At 39.2% G+C, this 19977-nt stretch overlaps 1 long non-coding RNA gene across 1 annotated transcript in view; it reads right to left on the minus strand.

Annotated features, from left to right (window-relative positions):
• Window positions 1–2027: 2027 nt before the first annotated feature.
• LOC137861174 (uncharacterized) overlaps window positions 2028–19977 on the minus strand; it is a 105594-nt gene continuing 87644 nt past the window's right edge. Inside the window, exons 4-5 of the long non-coding RNA XR_011099445.1 lie at window positions 9694–9842; window positions 2028–6567 (exon numbers count right to left, since the gene is read on the minus strand). This is a non-coding gene — a long non-coding RNA (uncharacterized lncRNA). The remainder of the gene's footprint in view (window positions 6568–9693; window positions 9843–19977) is intronic.

A 19977-nucleotide genomic window follows, 5' to 3' on the forward strand; every position in this document is an offset into this window, starting at 1 on the left:
TGCAGCACCAGAAAACGTACATAAGCTGGGTTTAAGCGACCAGCTCGGGTAGATCCAGGGTAAAACTTTCTGGAGCTGCAACATCCACGTGGGAAACTGAGTAAAGACATGGGGGTATTCTTCACTGAGCTCCGCGGTGGAGCAGAGATACTGTCAGCAGCGTATGAACAAGCTAACGTGAAGCTAACTTAAGTATCTGATGGCAGTCAGGAGATATCCTCAGATACCAAGCACTGTGGGACTGGAAATGACAAGGCTGCATGGCCTCTTATAAAACTGTACATCTAAACTGGTCGTGCTGCACATGACATGATAACAAAGAGCAGATGCAGTTAAAGCACTTATATTTTAACTTGAGGGTGGATAAACCTCTCAGCTGAGAGTCACATACTGACAGCCATAAGACACAGATCGTGTATCTCAGAATACCAAAGGGAAAGCCATGGGAGTAGTTCCCCGATGGAAGATGGTAACTGCTCTGTGCGATCCCAGGTCTTCTTCTGAGCAGGGTTAGCAAGCAGCAGTGCGCCCAGCTTGCTCCTTAATGATGGAGATGCAGCTGGGGAGAGCAGAGTGACCACACACATGGCCCCATGGCAAATGCAAAAAGGACTCACTACTTCTTCTGTTTGAAAACTGGCAAATAGCTGGTAAACAAACACAAAACTGCTTGACAAATTTCACAGGCTTTCTGGGGAGAAAATTAACAAATGGACCATCAGGTGGAGTAGGAGAACAATCCCCTAAAAAGGCAGACTTTTACTTCCACTGCTTATGGCAGGGGTCTTCTACGTGTGAACACCTTTACTACATCAAATCAAATGAGAATAATGCATGCTTTACTATGGGATAAGGTAATGTGACAACTCAGTCAGGCAACATTGCAGACCAAAGATAACTTCAAGTTCTGTAAAATGGTTTGCATCTGCATACTTTTAGGCCATACTTCAAGCAGCTTAATAAAAATTATAATGTGATTTTTAATATCATAACCTATAATTTATATTTCATTAACTACTCAAGCTCAATTTTGATACTGTAAAACTAAGCACATTCTTTTAAGCATTTACTCTCATCAATCAGTTGATTTTTCTGACACATGGCACATCTAATTCAGTGGTATTGGATCTCTGTTTTTAAATAATATTATGTTTTCCAGAATACCGATATGGTTGCATTTAGACATATTTTAAAAAAATGTAGTGACAGCCATTTCAATCAAAACCAAGAAAAAAATTAAAAAAAACTTTCTTTACAAGGAATAGCAGCAACTGAAATAAGTCAGAACTATGAAAAACAAATCCAGTATTGGGATACTTTGGTTTCATTCATACTGAAGTTTGTTGTGTTGCAAGAGTTATATGGGCCCCATGTATATAAGTTAATACTGCAGTAGATCACCATTGCCATCTCCTGGTAAATAAACCATATAACTGTATTCTGGAGCTTTTTCTAAACAGCCATATATTGTACAACTGTACAGAGATTACACCATAAATAGGCAATAAAGGATTTAGGGTATTTATTGTGAGACTATCATTGCATTTTTATTCTTTGCTCACATAAGACCTTTATAAAGAACTGCATTACCGCTGATAAATAGTGGCATTTGTTCCAATGCACTCCTTACGCTGGGAAGAAATACTGCCAGTTATGACTCTGTAAATTAAGGTGAGATGATGGGTATTGTTGTGATTGAAACAAATACCAGCGCTGTTTAAGAAAAACCCACCATAACCAAAACAAATGCACACTCAGAGAGAAGGCATTAGTTTCCCGTGTATTGTGATGAGAGACAAATACAGGACTGTGCTACAGTAGTCAGCCAAGACAATGTCAAGCAGTGCTAAGCCATACCATGAGGTGACAGTAGGGATAGCAGCAGTGACAACAAGAAGCTGTCATTTCACTTCCTGGTATTTTTAAATCTTTTATTTTCTTGCCATTTTAATCGTCCTTCCCATCGTCATTTCCCATTCTGCTCTCCCCCTCTCATCTGTGCTCCCTTTTGTCTTTCTGCAGCTCCCTGAAACCTCCCGATAAATAATATATCTCCTCTCCCACTTGGAGGGGCCAGCAGCGGGCTGATCCTGAAGCCAGCATCAGCAATCCCCAGCAGAAGTGCAGGTGTGTCACACCAAGGGCCGTAAATCCTCACCTTGCTGGGCAATCGCTCACAGTCACGTGGGGAAGGAGAATGAGATGTGTCTACAACTCATTACCCCTCGGACCAGAGTGCAGCTTTCAGTGCGATGCTGAGCCTTGATAAATCATCCTTTCAATCAAATCAGTAAACAGAGAGAAATGCTATCTAACTGGCAATAAATTTCAGGCAAGTTCAGCAGGGAATGACAGATTAGTCGAATGCTTGTGCCTTGCTTTGTTTGTATACTGCGGTGCTGCTCTCTGCAACAAACACAGTGAGCTCCTGTATGTGCAGCTGCGTACGCACTGTCAGTACTGCCCATTAATATGACACGGAACAACCCCTTTAACAAGTTTTTGCTTTTTCCCATAGAAGCAGAAGAAATGTTTGTAACATTCTGGCAGAAGCTAGAGCTGACGGGTTTCTGACAACGCTGAACTTTGTGAAGCCAGAGTTGCATCATGAAGAGCGTCTACTTCAGCGTGGCCTTTGCAGTGGTGACAATTTGATGCGTTTCCTTCAGCCACACACCCAAGACTACAGTAGATGGGGTCAATTACAAACACTGAACATGAGGATGATAAATGTGGGCAAGTACAATGGTATTTTAAAGCTGCCGCAGTTTCAGAAAGAGTGAAGATTTACTGGAGCTCAGAAACAGCTGTGAAAAGTTGCAGGGTGTAGATGCTGGCTGAAAAAGAGAGCTTGGAATGGGAGCGCGAACGGGGCCTTGAGAGACTATGAGAATGGTTTTTTTCCTCATCAATTTCATACCCTCACAAGGGGACACAGACTTGGTCTTAGAATTACAAAGGCATTCAGAAACCAAAGTCTCTGGCAGGTTACTCTTAATGATCATAACAGCTATTAAGGCCAAGAGGGACGGGAAAACACAGGCTGAATTATTAGATCATCCCAGGGGATCTGGAATCAACACACAGTGCTAATGGTATCTCCAGTCATTGTTATTAGATTTTGCCTAGAAACTTTTCCCTGAAGCACCACTGCAATTATATATTTATTAATTTATTTTTATTTGCTTTAGCTGTTCTCCAATCTTTATAAATATGCTTTCTTCCTATTGAAAAGAATAAAGTTGTCTTGGGGAGAAAATGGCATAACATCAGAAGTCTAAGGATAGAACCAGTGGCTTCCTTTGGAAATGGCAAGGAAAAATATAATATTAGAGGAAATGAGAAGACAGACAAATTAGAGACTGAAATATATTATCTTGTATACATCTGCAACTGAAAAGAAATCAAGGACCTGCTCATTCTAAGGGGCTGAGAAGAATATGCGAGTCTCAACGAAACCTGGGCTTAAAACACTCTAGGAAAGAAATTGGAAATGCAATTCCCACCATTTCACCTGTGATAAAGTACCATGTTTCCACAAAATGTGACAGAATGTGCGCCTGTTGCCTCCCATGTTCATGCAGGATTGAAAGATGAAGGCTCCAGTGCAGTGTAAGTCTGCTCCCACATGAATATTTTGGTAGCCAAGGTTGTTCTAAAACATTTTACTATATCAAACCAGGAAGCAATACAGTTCTATCATGGGCTGGCAAACTTGGGAATCAAAAAATGGAAGTCCAGTGGCACCGAGTATCAAATGCATGCAGGACAACAGTAATGAATGGTGCAGTTAATTGTTGCTGATGCTGCTTCATGCACTTCCTGATCCCTGCTTACTTGACAGCACCTGCACTGCTGAATAACGCTTGTCTGTTTTGTGTACATGCTGGGACCTGCACAAGGGAATCGACTCAAGTTGCTATCATTTTTACTCCTTCCAGTACTAAATTTCCTGTCAAGGAGGAAATAAACTTTGACTATTCTCTTATATTTACGTTGCCTACTTCCTTCCAGGGAACAGTTTGACTTGGCGTGCTAGAGTCGTTAACAGCAGCTTGACCATCATCAGTTCCTACAAATCATCCAACTATAAAACTTACAGCACGGCGATTCTGAAAGGCACTAAGTTTACAGTGTCACAAGAAGAAATGCAGATATCCTAAGCTCTTTAGGGAATATACATATATACATATATATATTCACATGTATATGAGAAAGCGAGCGCACACCTTCTGTCTACACTAATAACCACATTCTATTTCCAAGGCTATGCATGCATCAAAAAAGTAAAGAAACCTCTCTCATCTTTTCCTAATGGTTTTAAGCTCTAAAAATCAGAAGGTGGAAAATAACCATAAGCAAGTTCTTTGCACATTGTAAGTGAGGGCTGTAAGACTGACCTCCCCCTTTCCCTTGAGACTGCATTTTCAGTAATTGTGCTTAAAATATATTCCTGAAAGAAAAGGGGGAGGCAGAAAGGGAGGGAACAGGGATATAATAATATTTCAAAGACTTCCTGAAACACAGATCATTGCTGGCTGTCCATCTTATCTTCCTGTTCCACATTTCTGAGGATTGGGAGTTTACTATTATGCACTGCATATTTTCCTTTGCATGCATGGGTGGGAAGACAAAGATTCAAGCCTTTACATTCCAAAAGAAGGACATTTTAATACAGTCTTTGGGACAGATAAGTCAGAGGTACGTTTGAGAAATGCAGAAAAATATGTCTTCACAGAACTGACTGTACTATCTAACAAGACCTATACAGCAGGATTATACTCTATGGCTTACGAGAGTATTGATCTGTGTGTACTCCTCAGTGGTGTTACATTCATTTCAACATTGATCTCCGTTTCATTACGCCACTGCATCATGCACTCTCAGTGTCATCTGAGTGCCACTCTAAAATCTGAGTGTCTTCTGTGCTGTCAAGATGTACAAATGCATTGTGCAGCTTGCAATTCAAAACATCAATTCCAAAAGCCTGTTTATTCACACATGCATCCCCCTTTTAAAATAATACCAAGGACCTACCTTGGTAGGTCCCTCCAAAGCAAGGTAAATATATAGTGAAGAAGACGTTGCTAAGTGCTTTTTCTTGGAGGATTTTTTTACTCTATGCATTGTTTGTGTTACCTTTCAAAGAAGCTTGAAAATACCATTTCTTTCCCTAACGGCTTCTTTCTATTCCATTTGGAAAATATTGATTTTGCTCCCCCCTGTGATTCTTATGCAGCACAAGTAAACATGGCTCTGTTTAATATATGTCCAAGTCTGTGCAGTGCCATCAAATTCACTATAGCTCTGGGAGAGAAACCAGCCCCTTTGTTGGTTTCTGGTATTGCTACAACACAATGCAAAATATCACAGTTCCTGCATGTCCAGAGAGGTTACTGGTTTTGTGGATTTGCTCATGCATACTTTATTCTTCAAAGCACATGGCCGGGCACCAGGGCCTCATAAATTCTGATGTCAGCTTTAATAACACACTGTTGTTCAGTTGCTGTACAGTTACAGAGATACAAGAATACACGGACCAAAAGCTAATTGCACAAACCATTGTGTACATACAAGAAAAAAAGGTAGCCATTATACCTAATGTGTTAACAAAATGATACACACAATCCTGGGCTTATCACCTAAACCTCTGCTCCATATTTTGCTTACTGTTCTATTGCTGTAAGTTAGACATGAGCCTGTTGTCATCAGGCTTATAAATATGAGGACAAAAGCCCTTAAAAAGCTACAGCAGCTCCCTGCAGGGATTGTCTCCTTCCCTGCTGAGCATGTCTTCAAGATCATGTGCAGACTTGCTAGTTCCCACTGTATTCTGTAATTCTGGGCAAAAGATAACTGATCTTGCACCTAATTATGCCTTCCTGTGGAGCTAGTGCAGGGCATCTCAACATTCGTGCCTCAGCCATTCCACAATAATCACCCTCGACTTCACTGTGTGATATACTTGTGTGTCCTATCCTTCACATCTTTGAAACAGGGATAATATTTACCCAGCCGAGTGGAGGAAAATGGTTAGTTTTACTCTCCCCTACGTGTTGTAAGAGATGTGAACAAACTGGAAAAAACACCTATTATTTTACTCTTCCTGATTCCCAAGATTATTCTCTATAAATTCCCTTATTCTGCCTTCATACAGCTCCTCCTTGTTCTTGTCAGTATTTCCACAGTCAACCTATGCTCTTATAGCCATTTTTCTACTTTGAAAACAGTAATGCCATATTTTATTGCTGCCAATCCGAGCCTCAGCACTTCAGATACTGCACCACGGACCCTGATCCAATGTTTAAAGATGGGAATCTTTCCAAGGACATCCTTAGGCACTGGCACTAGATCAGACACTATATGTAGGGACGGATTTCTCATATCCTTAGGTTAACTTCTGAAAGAAAAAGGCTCTATCCAGCAGGAGAGTTACTTACCAAGCTAATATTTTATGCATTGAGCTCCAGAGTGTCACAAGATGATTGTAAGTATCACAGCAGTGAGCGTCATTCCACATAACGAGTTACCTCTGTTAAATTGTTACCTCACTTACAGCTGAAGAGACTAATCGGGAAAAGAACAAAAAAATACTGTTTATGCACTGCTGTATCACAATGCACTACTGTTCACATCTCTGATTCCTTTTCTTACAAAGATTAGATCTCAAAAAACACCAGAGGACTTTTACTTGCTTTCACTGCCCTTTTTTAATTGCATACAATAGGAGTTGACAGACTAACACTCCGGGAGACATCATTTTCACTGAAACTGCATATAAAAGATTCAGTAGCTGTGCAAATGTAAATATGTAATTTATAGAAAGGGCTCCATCTCTTTTAAAGTACGTAACACGATTCTTAAGTTACAGCATCAACAAAAACTATCATTCCTGCTTCAGCAGTTACTACTATGGGCATTAGCTGACCACAAGGATACACGGTCCTGAGCAAAAGCAACATACTGGCCAGTTCAAAACCACTGCTTGTTAATACATGTTCAAAGGATAAATTCAGTATTTCCTTATTAATTTTGAAAATGTGCGTAAGGCCATCCAACAAAGGGATTGGGGCTTGCAGTAGTTTGCATGTTCTGCATTCAGACACTGAAGCTGTTAATGCCAGCCCTATGCCAATCACCTTGGTTTTCTCTCCTGGATGGCAGAGCATCCTTTTTCTCTGTGTTGTGTCATAATGATGGTGGAATTGAGGAGGAGGAGGAGGAGAAAAGGGATGTCATTTCACAAATGATTCAGCTACAGTCATACTTCTCTTTCTACTTATTTCAATGAATATCTGACAATCAAGAAAGGTGCAATTATCTAAAGTAAAGAAACTGCTATATTAACAGAAATAGTCTTTTACCACAGAGATTAAACATGGAATTTCAAGGGCTCATTCATCAATGCTTTGCTTACATGTTACAGGTAATCTCTGAAAATCAGTACAGTTATACTTCTGGGAAAAGACAGTGATTAATGGGATCCTGCCTCTGAAGGACATATTTCAGGTGAAGAGAAACAAAAGTAGAATAGACAAGTGGCAAAAGCCAACGAGAAAATCTCTTAATTGTAGTCATTGTGAACTAATTCACAGATGGGTTATAGGAATACACAAGCTGCAGAAAAATGTTCTGGGATTTTATGCTCTTTTAGTTTGTGACTACAGAGAAGAAATGGCCAGTCTACAGGGTTGCCATAGCAATGTAAACAGTTATTTAAAATGCATTCCTAATGCTGGGGAAAACTGCACAGCCAAGGCTCTAAGCAACAGCATATTGTGCAAATAGGTCCTTCCATTCCCTTCACACTGAAACTTTTAGGAAGTTTTGCTGAAGAGATGTACTGCTTCTCCTTCCTCAGCCTACAGCTTGTCTTTGTCTGTGTCTCAACTTTCAACACCCCTTTCAATTTGCAATCTGCCTGCATTTCACTTTTACTACCACTTGTCATCCAACTCAATCCATGGATGTCTTATTTCCCTGACTCCACTGTTCTCTTCCAGTTTCAGAACTCAGCAGAGCTGCCTGAAGAACTGGGGATTCTTCCACATCCATTGGACACTGGAGAAACTTACACAGGTTCTGCATTTACAGCCTTCATAAAGAACTTCAACCTAGTATTGAAGGGCAGCTATGAAGTTAAGGTGCATGTGTCCACAAAGACTTCTCATAAAACTACTTGTGAAGCATGTCAGTGAAACTAACAAAGAAGCTTTACCAAGAGAGTTGGTCAGCTTCATTGCAGTGAACTTCTCTGTCACATTCACAGCCCCCAGAACTGTGACAGCATAATGACTTTGAAAATGTAATTTATTAGCAGTTATCATAATAATAACTGTTGGTCAAGAATGACTAATTGTACAGAATTGCCTTGATGGACACGGTGCTCTGCTGCACATTCAGAATCAATGGCTAGTGTGATTAAACCTCAGCCCTGTGTTTAGATATGTGTCACTCGATTGTAACAGACAGCCAAGTAACATTAATTTACTAATTACCTAATCTTCTGCTCCAGCATTCAGTCAAATAAACTCCTGACAGAAAGGAGGTACATGCAGATGAAAGGAGAGGAATAGGAGGTATAGAGGGAGAGGCAGAATAAACTGTGAAGCTTTCAGCATTTCTGAAGTGTCCCCCCACAATGGCACCACCACTAATGCCTGCTCTTCCCTCTGCCCCATTCCAAGTTGTTACGTTCCAGCTAGATGCCATTTTTGTAAGTCCAAAAAATTCAGTTAGATGGAAGTATTTCAAGTTCAAGGAGATTATACTATGTCCATTCAGCATGAAAAGTTTCTTCAACAGATGGAGGGAGAGTCAGATGATCCCAAAAGGAAATCAGTGTTGCAGAGGAATGCAGAACAATCCCAGGGCTGCTGGCACCCGAAGCAGAGGGAAAGATCTTCCCACAAAACCAGGAGTTCTTCCCTTACATGGGTATAAAACAGAAGAAACTCAAGTCAAATTATTGGAATTTCCTAGGTACAAGATTGATTACAGAAAGGGAACATTTACTCCCATGATAACTGTTCCCCATCCTTTGGTTTATCACCCCTCCTCTCCCTCTTGGCATGGTGCAGCACAGCGCAAAATTTGGATGTGTTCTGAGGCAGCCCATCTGGGAGCCTGTGCACTGCACACCCACACACAGCGTGTTCAGAGCAGCAGGTGTTGAGAACATCTCTTACTTCCAGTGCTGCAGGAAGCAGAGCTGGTTTGGAGAAGGAATTAAAACCAAAGCAAAGAACATCATTACAGCCGTGCCCACTGCTCCTGCTATTTTTAATGTGGTGTTGGCATTTTCATTATAAGCTCTTATTTCCAGGTTTTATAACTCAATCATAAAAAATTGCTGAGGGCTAAATATTGGCAAGCAGCTCTGCTTGCCAAAAAAATGAAGTATTTCCACAGCACAGAGAGAGGGATGGAGTCTCTAACTCTGCTTATTTCAGTGGCAAAGTGATTCTGACATGAACGAGGCTATACCAACAAGCAGCCTTTGCCAGAAACTTTGCATGATATGCCAGAAGGCCCATAGCCACATGCTAAAGCCACAGGCACAGCCCTCAGCTCCTCAGTCCAGAAACAATCAAACCACAATATTTTTCCTCAGCCTTCAGGTATGATTTGCTTTTTGCCTCAGATCTATTTTGAACGAAAAAAATAATGTTACACTCTAGAGACACTACTCACCACAGGTCTCCAGCTGTTTAATTGCCTTTGTAAGAACCGGAGCTCAAGGTGGCAACCAGGAGAAGTGGCACGGGCACTGCCTTGAAGTTCTCCTGGGCAGCTCTCTGCAGTGCAGGTGACCTGGATGGACCACAGTGCAGAGCTGGGACCTGAGATGTTGTGAACAGAAAGATGAAAAATGAGAAGCATTACTAAAGTGATACATGCTCTCAAGTGAATAGCTGCAGTTTCATTACAAAGTTAGAGACAAACGGAATGGCCTCCACTTTTTTTTTTTTTTTTTTCTGCCGGACAGTAGCTGTAAAAATCAGTTGGAAAATATAACCATACATATACAAATATTTTTTAAGAATCCAGCACTATGACTTTACTGTGACCTTATCACTCTGCTGTGATAAAAAATGAAAAATGGGAAAATAATGTCTAGTAGAAATAACAAGAAGACAGAACTAGAGAATACCATCACCTCACAGCCATTCCTGCTCTTGTCTTACAGCTCAGTGATCTCATCTGCATGAATGGCTCTCATCAAGTTAATGGCTTTATGACAGAACTATGCTATTTTAGACACAATACTTTATGCGATGCTTTTAAATGTAAAATTAGAATTTCTTGAAAATCAACAAAACCTGAGCATTTACTAAGAAGAATATCATTTAGTAAAAAATAAAAATTAAAAAAATGCAAGCTATATTTCATTCTAAGGTCTACCTCTTTAAAGATCTAAGTGGTGTATACATGTCTTTGTTGTGTGATGCAGCGGTTACCATGGAAATTTATATTTTTTTTAAAGTTTAGTGAAGACGATGCAGTCAAAAACATAAATAGCCTGAGTCCCTGGCACAGTAAATTGTACAATGGCATTCCAGAATAAATTTACGTGGCTTTTTTTTTTTTTTCTCTAAGTAGGTATTCAACACTAATAATTCTTTGTGAACAAAAATACTTTAATTTTCTTAAGAGAGCAATTATAACTTTTAACTGTACATGCTCCTGGATAATATTAAGTTATATGGTCCCTCATGTTCTCTTCATCTCTGATTCCTGAAAGACAGTGATCCAAGCTGTACCATATGGGAGAGTCTCCTGAAGTATTGCTTGTGTTAAAAGTGTTTGTTTGGTTGTTGTTTGTTTAAAGTTTTGCAGGAATACCACCAAAGAGATTTACACCGTGAGGTTTTTTAACAGCTTATATAACAGAATCAGAAATTTCGTTTGGAGTAAGTGTGAGTTATAGGCCTGTTGAGATCTCATACATATATGCTAGCCTGGAAGCTAGAAAATTCACTTACGTTTTGATTAGAAAAATAAAATAATACTTTTGAAGTTGAAAGGTTTGTTTTTCCTTACCAAAGCTCCAGATAATGCAATATCTTGTCTCCAACAATGGGTAAAACAATGCAGCCAAGAAAGAGTCTAAGAACAGGGCAGACATTGATGAAATACTTTATATACTTCCCCCAGCCTAGAGCCCTTTGCATTTCACAGACATCCTGGGCCAGACAGAAGGACAATGAGCTTGTCCTTCAGGCCCAGTAACCTTTCAATTTGCTCAGCATCCCAGGGCAAGAAGTCAGAGATGAACTACAAGGCTGAGTTGCATCAACAGTAGTCATGACAGGATCATAACAAATATAATGTTGCTTTGATGAAAGGTTAAATGATTACTTTTGCTAATGATACATGCACAGAAGTAATGTATGATATATGGTCAAAAATGGATTTAAAATGTTTGAGCAAGATGGACAGAGTAGGTTAGTAAGAGAGCACGTTTAGCTGAGTCAGTTTTGGAGTTACTTCTCGAGGATAAGAGCCATTGTATCTTGCAAGCAAGTTCTTGAAGAAACCAGCAACACAGCTATCAACAAAGCTAACAAGCTGAAGCTGATCCTTCTCTAGCACTCCTGCTCTGTCATGGACTGAAATCACTACTTGGAATTTTTCAGTGAAAGAATATCATCTCAGGTCTTGGTTTCCCTTGGACTGGGCAAAAATAGGTTCTCTCCGCAGCAACTTTAAACTCATTAGGATGAATCTGGCAAAGCAACAATTTTTCAATTGGCCAATAGAAGTGATAAAAGTCTCATTCCTGGAGAAATGAGACCACTCCGGCACCCCAACCTATCTTTTCATCTGGTACACCTCGGTGTAGCTCTGTTAGTAAAAAGAGACTATCCATGTAAGTATCACTTGAAGACCTGACTACTTCCAAACTCACAATAGGAATATGTTTAATAATTAATTTGAAAGTTACAGATCTTTCAAGATTAAATAGTTGAATTTCTATGCAAGCCATGTGAAATACAGGAATATTTTTTTTTCTGTCTTCTTAAAGTCTTTCACCCTGACTGGTATGCAAGAGAATTTTTTAAAGAAATGGACCAGCAAAGAAAAACTCACTGTCCTGTATTTGATGATCAGAATAACACATTCCTTCCAACTGTCCTTATTAATTTATAAACAGCCATGATCCTAGGTTGTTCTGGTCATTCAAATTTATGATCAGAATAAAATTACTCTCAATTGAGAGAAAAAAATATCTCTGCTCCAAAGATTCATAACAAGTGATAAGTATTCACTGGACTATAATTATGTCTTTCTTTTTTTCCTGTGCTGTTCCAGTGTTTTACTATTTTTTTTTTTAATATCAGCATTTTAATTAAGCTTTAATCTTCACAGCACCAAACTAAATTAAAAGTATCTTCATAGTGTTGCTTTGGTAACTAGCAGAAGGGGGAAAATTACCTTATCTGTTTGTTCACCATGTTGCAACTGTAAACATCTCAGCTGTGGTCTTTAATCTGCACATTTTCACTTAAAAAAATAAAAAGATGTGTCACACTGAAACCAGTTATCACTGCTGGAACCACAAAGTGCCCACAGTCCTCTAGTGGGATCTCACTGTGATAGTCACTGACACACATACAGTTGGGAACTCTGCTCCAGGAGATTTAAATACCAGCTAATTAGGCAAGACACAAAAGAGGCAAACATAGGTGGAGCAGCAGAATCCATCACACAAAGTCCCCACCTTTTCACCTTCTAGTTCCTTCAGCAAGGAGTCTGCAATAAAGCAGAAATTATACATAAACTTCATATGAGCCTCCCAGTTTCTTGCACATAACAGGTGACCAATGTTCAGACATACTTGCCATATACCTGCCATGTCATTGTCCCAGTTAACGTATAGGTAAAATACTAAACAACAATTTGTTGTGGAAATGGTAAGAGGAAGGGGAAGAAAGTTATTAGACTTTTTTATTTTTTATATGAGATACCACTCATCAAAACAACAGTAAATTCTCATCACCTTAGACAGAAAAAAGAAATACTTCATAAGATCAATTAAAAAAAAAAAAAAAGCCCACAGATACTGGCTACAGCAGCCAGACCATACAGTTTAACCTGAGCTTCTGCTACCTCTTTGGGAACAGCCCTCTAGACTGAGAGCAGTGAAAAGCCATGCCATCAGGCTGAAAGGCTGAAGCATATCAGCATCATCCGAAGACACAGCAGGAGCTCTCACATCTGCACAGATAAACTTTGCCAGCCGTAGGACATAAAACAGCACACACCCCTTCTCCCTAGCTCTGCTGCTTACGGTAATCCTTCCTAGGCAAAATCCTTTCCTCCAGTACTCATTTGCACTGAATCACATCTCTTGAGGCCAGCAGTTTTGCAGGGGAAACGGACTGCATGCAAAGCGATACGGAAAAACCTCGCACCTGCACAGCTGGCTCCCAGCCGCCTCTGCTGCCTGCCTGGGGCTCCAAGGCCCTGCCTGGCTTCTTGGGGAGGCAGCTGCTCTGCCAAGGGCAAGGCTGTCAAGGTGTCCGTGAGCACAGTGAAACTTAGAGGCTCACTCATTGCACACGCACCGGCGATTTGGCAAATTCCCCCAGACAGAACCATTTCCAGCCCCTCGCCATTGGGTTTCACTCTCCGTGTGTATTTTTTCAGTGTTCCCAGTTAAGCAGTTACAGCCTCAAATCCATCACTTTAGTTATCAGCTAGGTCACCTGCTCAACTTTTTTTTTTTTTTTTTTTTTTAAATAAAAGGTTCACTTAGCAAAAGGGGTTTAAAATGTGCAGAAGTGCACAGGAAAAAAAAAAACATGCTACAATTCTGATTGAAACTTGCTTTGAATTTTCATTTTATTTTCAATTTACAACTTAATAAACATGAAACATCAAAGCCCATAAACCTAAGGCATATAAAAAAGTACTGTCAAGCTGTGACAAAGTCAGTGTTCACCAAAGATACATCTTCTCCCACTGAGAGATCCTAAATTTGAGGCTGAACTGAGAATGACAGAACAGGCAGCACTGAAAGTCAAGTTCGCGATTGGTGAAATTTCTCTGTTTTCCAATTTTGATGGACAACAAAATGGTTGAAAGGTACAATTCATTTAGGGATGTGAGAAAAATGACAGAAAATAGAAGATACAGATTAAAAACATTAGAACTGTCAACTACTGAACATAAAAGGAGGGAAAATAAAAGACATTTTATTTTGCATCACCTTTTTATTATGTACTGGGAAAAAACCCTTTTTGCTCAAGTCACACATACTAAATACCTATCTTAATCTTTCTTAAATAAGCCATGGAAAAAACAGATTCTTAAACTAAGATTAAATGTAGGCCTTGTGACATAGTAATTAAATATGAGCAAATGATGAAAACGAAGTCCTGTCATTCAGTATTCAAGAAGAAAACCTTTCCCCAAAGTATTTTACCCAACAAATCCTAGTTAGAATCATGTAAACAGATGAGCTGCATTGATCTCACTAAGAACAGCCTGAACCTTTTTATTATGTAATGGCTTTTTTTTTTCCCCTCTAGGAACATATGTCTGTAAGGAATATTCAAGCAGCACTTAAGCAAAATAAAATTACTCTGTTCAATACACAAATTATTTCAAAAACCTACCTGTGTCTGTAATCAAGCCATAGGCTGTTTGCTGATTGCTAATTGTTACCATCATTTTAATTTTTTTTTCACCTAGGAAGAAGAAACACCCCTGCAAGTAACTTGTAAGTACTGCAGCAATGATCTGAATGCATCAGGGTAAAGCAGCCGTCAGAAATCACTCAGATCAATGGTGAGAGTGCAGTCAAGCTCTTTGTGTGTACTTAGCAAATATAATTATTTCAAACCTCAGCGTGCTTCCATGTTTCCTTGTTATTGCTGCTAATGTGTAAACAGCAAATGAAACCCTCGCTGGGCGGGGACCCAGGCTACAGACTGAGGGCAATATGTTAACCTACGAGTAAAGTGCTTTCCACCAGGAGCATCCCGTAGGATTCGGTATGATGCATGAATTGTAAGAGCAACTGTGGCCACAGCTGGATTCCACCTGTTTGCCTGCTCTGACAGATGTTCAGGGCCCTTGAACCCCTCGCTAACTACCAGCTGCACCTTGGTGAGGGAATGGACCTCATTACCACACAAGTGCTTTCCTGAGAATATTGCCAAGCTGCAGGAACTGCCTGACCTGTCAGCCTGCTTGTCGGACTAATCTACCCCAGAGAACCACCTTGACATCTAGACCACTTCCCCTGAAGGTCTCACGTCAGCACAAATGCACATCTATTTGTCTCAAGCAGAGATTTCCTTTGCAGAGCCTGCCTCTCCCTGACTGAAGAGCAGAGAAACACGTTTGCTCGTGCCAGCCATAGTTTGACGCGCATTTACCCACTAACAGCGCTAGATTACGCAGTGCGTGCTCATCAGGGCTTACTCCTTCCCCCATGGAGCAGTCTCATCATCACAACCATGCAATGAATTGGATCAGGCAGCAAATCTAGCTGAAAAGTGACCAGAGAATTAAGTTTGCAGCACGCCAAATTTAAGCAAGGTCCTCTTCCCACCCTATTGAACAGCTGTGCAGAGGGGACAGCATGGTCAAAGAAAAGCTGAGAAGCCAAGGGTATAGCGATTCAGTGACTAAGTACTGCCTCAGCTAAAGTAGCTTTCCAAATATTTCTTGTATAGCCTACTGCCAGTAATTAGCTCTCCCCATAAAAGACAGAGAACTGACACTGTCATTGGCCTTGTCTGCAATAGAGTATCTCTTCTATAATATACAATAGTATCCCGGACAATTTACTTGCAATGTAAAAATAGAAATAATAAAAAAGTCAGAATTCATATTAATATTTGACAGCTAGTCTGTACAGGGAAAGATTTTCTTTTTAATAAATGTCATTTCTGTAATATTACCCTAGAAAATTAGCAAAAGAAAGTATGTATTTAATACAATGATCAATATTAATTGCTTTCTCTCTAATGTCAATCTTTCCTATATATCTGATTACCTCCTTTTCAGTAATTGAAGAAAATTACCTTGTCAATTATATTGCTTTTCCTGTACTGAAATAATAGAAACTAAAAGGCAAATTCAGGAGAATCCCATTCCAAATATGCACTGGATACTGCCTTAAAACAAGCACTCCTAGACTAAGGCCATTAAAAAAAAAATCTAGATTATGCTAGGTGGTAATCCAGACAATTCTGACTATTTGAAATCCCTCGTGCTTTTGCTGCATATTCCTGCTCACATCATTTGTGCTTCTCTAAGCCTAGTTTTCATTTTCTTCTTCTATTCTTTTCTTTGTAACATACATTAGTTTATTTTTAGCTTCAATAAAGAAGTATCTCAACATCATATTTTCATAATTTCTCTCTTCCCAGCTGCTGTATTGCAGGGGAGGTCATATTAGAAACTCATGCATAACAGTTTTGTCTCCCTGCAACCTCAAACAACTGTTCCATGGATGTAATATTTTGCCTAGTAAATTATAATGTGATTTTCTTGTTAAATGTATTTCTTCCTTGAGATAATTGTCAGAAATGTAAGATGGTCATCAAGCTCTCCCTTATATTTAAGGAGTTTCTAGGCAGACTCACAGATTATTTTGTTGCTGCTGCAGTTATTGTTTTTGCAGTAAAGATGGAACCATCTGTTCCTTTGAAGATGTGCCAAATCAGTTGAAAATAATTCATTCAGGTAGTCAGTGAACCACAAAAGCTGATGGTTTAAAGATTCTGGGAGGTTTCAACAGTGAACACCAAAAGCACTTTGCCCTGTTTGGATTAGATTTTGTCTAAGCAGTGGACTCTGAGGAGGTCAGAAATGTGATAGCTGGGTAAGAATGATTGTCTCTTTCTATCTCATTCCCATATAAACCTACTCTAACGAGAGTCAACAGCTACATATCATGTGAACATGACGAGCTCACGCAATTCAAGGATAATTATAATTGATGGCAATGACTTTAATATAGTCCCACATGTCAGAAATATACTGAATGGCCAAGTCACGGCTGTTTCAGTTGTTTTATATCCCCATTTGCACTCTTTTGGCAAGGATCTGCATTGATGGCCATATCTAGTATGGGTATTGAGAGCAAATGTCTCACTGATGGGGAGCAGTTGGGCAGAGCGAGTGTAGGGCAACAAAAACACCAAAAGAACTTGTAGTAGAGATGTGACTATAGCACTGATATGAATCTAGAGCTACCTGGTGAGTTTAGAGAAGACAATGACCCATTTGTCACAAACCAGCATTGAGAACACAGACCATTAGCACATGAACATAAAAAAATCCCGAGGGCCACCAGAGCCCTTAACCACCACTATTTGCAATGGTTTTCTGAATAAACAATTGTAAATTAATAATAGTAGGTAACCAAGAGAGGAGAAATTCTAGGGCTTTTTCTGCTCTGGGTTTTATTATGACAAAGAAAAGTCTGCATGAATTTATAACCAAGTGGGTTAATTAAATATTACCCTTGGGTATTTGAACATTGAAGAGTGTGTCTCTGTTCTGCAAGGAACACATAAACCTTCCCAGCCTGATGCATTTACTTTATTATTTACTAACAAAGTTTACTTTATTTATTGCAAGAATTATTTATTATAAGCATTGTGAAAAAATAATGGCTGAATAAGGTTTATTCACGTGCTTTTTATAGTGATCAGGATAGCACTTTTTAAGTAACAAAAAGTATTTTGTAACATTCTTTTTTTTCTGTAATAGATTGGAAACAACTGAGTACAAACATGACTGATATTGAACAGTGTTTAAAAGCAAGGATAAGAAAAGAAATAATGTTGCATTAAAACCCTGCATTACACCTTCCATGGCTGTGACATCTGAACATTCATTACTATGTTGTTAAATAGCTATTCTATCAATAGTGCTAGCATTACAATGCAGTAGCTTAATTAAATGAAGTTTCTTTCATCTTTTATTTATTAGATTTTCATGCCACACTAATAAAAAAAAGATTTGCATCTCCAATAAAGTACCCCAATTGCCATATTTCTTTCATATATTAGTAATCTGTTAGTTAATATGCATTTGCATTTTCTATATTTTGTTCCTGATGGATTAATATGTCACTGCAAAACATAAAAACAGAGAGCAAATCAAAATATTTACAGCATACTATAATTTCCTTTGCAGCTTAATGTCATCATTAAGTAACAACTAAGCTTATGAATTAATTTTGCATGTTTGTAGGTCATGTGGACATGTGGTTTACTTAAACTACAATTTTCATAAGAGCTATTATCAGTCGCAGTGTTAAAAACCTATACCACTGAAAAAGAGATTTCAAATGACTTTGCTATATACTAAAATGAATTTGAAAGTTGCTTTGTCTCATGACTTAGAGACAAATGTTGTCTTCCTCCTGAACTGAGAACAGTTTTAGGTCTACACCAAAACACCAAATTCTCATTGCAGGCATTGTGATTCATCAGATATCCAAGCAAAACCTGCCAGTGGTCAAGAACATGCAATTATCTTCTTTACTTTATCCTCTCTGCACTTTAAGCTATTCTACTTTAATTTTTAAAAATTTTCTAGATCTCTCTCTATATGTTTGTACTTTGGCTGGTTATCTTTAAATAGACACATTTGGATTTGTATTGTGTGACATAATCCCGTCAGATATAGATTAGCAGGAGGAAGGAATCAGAAGGGCAAGATGAATTCAGCTGATCTCCCTGCCCTGCAGCAAGCCATGGGGAGGCAGGGCCACGTGCCACATGCTCTCTGCAGAGAACTGATTTATCAATGCTTTCCTGGGGCTTTTCCTTTCCGGGTATGGGGCCAGCATGTCTCCCTCACTGAGCTGGCCTGTGTGCTCTTCCTATACCAGGAGACCTTCTGTTCATCCAAGATACCAATCACCCAACATGGATGCAAAGAAAAAAAAAAGATTCGTGTTGCTTTTCACATTGATCTTGAGACAAATTAAGATGCCCAGCTGCTAATGGCAAGGATACTGTACAAACAGTGCAGTATCTTGTGGTTTTAAAATAAAGAAAGCTATTTAAGCTTGGCTAGGGCACAAGCTTAGCACAATCTGAACAGAGACTTGTACCAGTGTAGAATTTGGCAATATTTTAGGGCTAGAGACTTAAGAAAACACTTATTGGCACCAAGTTTCTGTCTGGAAGGAGAAACAGCTTCTAAAGGTACTTGTGACAGGAAACCATTTAGAAAAAAAAAATATAATTTCCTGCTTGAGAGCAAGTGAGTAAAGAAAAAATTAGTGATGTATAGGTTGTAAATCAGCCTGCCCACAAGCATGGAGTTTGCCTTTGGCCTAAATTTAGGGGAAAAAAAAATGGGTGAGTATTACCATCACTTAGATAATGATCCCTGGATAACCTTAAGAAAAGACATACTTGAAGGTGTTCATATATCCAACCCTTACTGAACTCTATTCAAATAACTGTTTTGATGACATACAGCTCATCTGTGAACAGTTTGAGCCTTCTGCAATGTAGCTATGACTCAGGACTACAGTGCTCTAACTAAAACTTCTTTAAGTCATTACCAGCCTCTTAATAGCAGACGGATTCAGTACTGATCTGCATCAAATTCCAGTTAACTAAGATTGTCACTAAAATAATTTTCCGGCTGGATGTAGCACACAATTGGCTAGCATCAGAAGGTTAACAAGCATTTAATTTCAGCTCAAATACTCCATACAGTAAATGCTTTAATCAGGCAGCTCTCATTAGTAAAAATCAACAGCCATCCATTTTAAGCTGTAGCACTGACCCTGCATTCCAGCAGTCTGGAACTGAGTACCGAATACCTGTATGTACATGAACGGACATCTCTATTCCTACTAACTCAGTGAGAATGCACATTTGCAAATCATGGGAGATTTAAAACTGAATACATAATTATGCCACAGGGAAAAATTTAAGCTCATCCTGTAATTTGTAACAGTTGCACTTACACAAAACTCAGGCAGCT

Source organism: Anas acuta, chromosome 9, assembly GCF_963932015.1.
Source record: "Anas acuta chromosome 9, bAnaAcu1.1, whole genome shotgun sequence".
NCBI classification, from domain to species: Eukaryota; Metazoa; Chordata; class Aves; order Anseriformes; family Anatidae; genus Anas; species Anas acuta.